Source organism: Myodes glareolus, chromosome 7, assembly GCF_982192425.1.
Source record: "Myodes glareolus chromosome 7, mMyoGla1.1, whole genome shotgun sequence".
NCBI lineage: Eukaryota > Metazoa > Chordata > Mammalia > Rodentia > Cricetidae > Myodes > Myodes glareolus.
The window spans coordinates 41,894,127-41,896,095 of NC_142032.1; the positions used below are offsets into that span (position 1 = coordinate 41,894,127).

The following is a 1,969-nucleotide window of genomic DNA, read 5'->3' on the forward strand; positions in this document are numbered from 1 at the left end:
CTTTCCTGTTCTTAAAGAGCCACACAGTTTTGGAGGTGATTTTCGCCTAATTTTGTTAAGAGAGCTCAGTCTCTGGCTCTCACGTACAGAAAACTTGAACTTTGTTTGAGGAAGTAGCCGGCGGTGGTGGCGCACGCCTTTAATCCCAGCACTCGGGAGGCAGAGGCGGAAGCTGCGTGGCAGCGCCGCTAAAGACCTAAAGACGGAGAGGGGCCAAACTCTGAACTGTGTTTCCATAGCAACATGGGCGGGCGGAGATGAGTTCCCAGAGAACGGGGCTCCGCGCGCAGGCAGACCGGGCAGGAGAAGCCCCTTCACGGGTGGGCGGATGCCCCCCCTCGCCGGAGCTTGAAAAAGACTCACAGCCGGCGGTGCGAGTTCATTGCCTGAGGTGAAACGGCGAGCCCGCGCACGGCCCGGGGCGGGGCCATGCGGAGCGCGCCATAAGGGGCCTCAAAGGCGGAGCTGTGGCAGCCGCTGCCGTCCGCTGCCGCCGCCCTCAGCCAAGGTCGCCAAGAATTTAGTCAGATAAAAACATTTGTCGCCAAAAATTTAGTCAGATAAAAACATTTATCCCCAAAAAATTCACAACGTCCCTTTGTCAGCAGGAAGTAGTCAGATGATCGATGGTCTACGCCCATTCTCCCTCAAAGAACTGGTCCTAATTATCATAATAAAGGCGTGTCAACCTGGTTACCATTACCTATTGCCTCTGGCAACTGGTGGAATGAAACAATGCTACCTAGAGGTTTTTTCATTTGAATGGGGAGCTGGAGAGATGGCTCAGAGGTTAAGAGCACTGCCTGCTCTTCCAAAGGTCCTGAGTTCAATTCCCAGTGACAACTGCTTTGGTTTTTAGACATAAGAGGGGTCTACACTACCAGTGACAGCTTCCCCCAGAGAAAGGATTTCTCTTGCATTCTTTACACTTAATTTTTAATTCAAAATTTTGCTGGTACAGGCAAACAAGATTTGCTTTTTGAAGCAGAGACCTACAGGTCTCTAAGTTCAAAACCAGCCTACTTCCAGTACTGATTGTGCTGAATTTTTACACTGAGAGTTTTTAGTACTCTTAAATGTTAATTTGGGAGGAGAGGTTTGTTTATGTTTTTCTAGGAATGCTGACATACATCTGGATGCCAGCAAGACTGACAAGAGAAGTAAAGAAGAAAGATGACCCAGTGGATGCTGAGTGTCCTACAAGGGAAGATTCATGCGGAAGCAGCAGAGATGACCTTCTGGGCAGTGTCAAGAGCAGCTGTTTCACACCATCGACTTGAGCAACACCCTGTGCAACCTCTTATCTCTTAACAATTTTCTGACTGACTCTATTTTGCCTTCTCCTTCCTTAGGAATGGGTGGGAGCAGAGATATTCTTGGCATGCTGTGTCTAGGTGGAAGTGCTGTATGTCTTTGATTGGTGTGCTACCTGCTAGCCCAAGTGAGGTGGGACAAAGTCTTTGTGACACAGGCCTTGGCAGTCTTGGTATGTGTATCCTCACCCCAAGTTTGACTCTCAGCTTCTAAAGAGCTCATAGGCAATTAGCCATGCATACCCTCTAGGGACCAGATAGTCCCACAAAGCATGGAGGAAGGTATGCATAGGCGGAGGGTGTGCAGACACAGCCCTAGCACTCCCAGGGAAGTAGTTGTCCCATTGCACGGGGAGGGTGTGTCTTGCTTTTCTTTTCTTCAATCGGTCCACACATCATGAGGTGGGGACCATATTGGAAAATAGTTTTGCCTTATTGCTCTTATTAACAAGAGAAGAGGGAGATGTTGGGAGCCACCTGGAGGCACAGGTGGTCCTGCAGTTTGGAGGTAGCCATGTGGGGCTGAGCACCCTTGCCTGCACCCTTGCTTGCACATGCTCAGACCAGCAGAATGGCATTAACCAATCAGGACAGCGTTCAAGCCGCTCCACCGTTTAAAAGCAGCTGCCTCGGGGCCCAACGCTCTCTCTCTAAGC

The 1,969-nt window shown here is 50.1% G+C and overlaps 1 pseudogene; it reads left to right on the forward strand.

Annotated features, from left to right (window-relative positions):
• The first annotated feature begins 211 nt into the window (after positions 1–211).
• Positions 212–398, forward strand: LOC148121361 (Nuclear RNase P; annotated as a pseudogene).
• Positions 399–1,969: the final 1,571 nt, after the last annotated feature.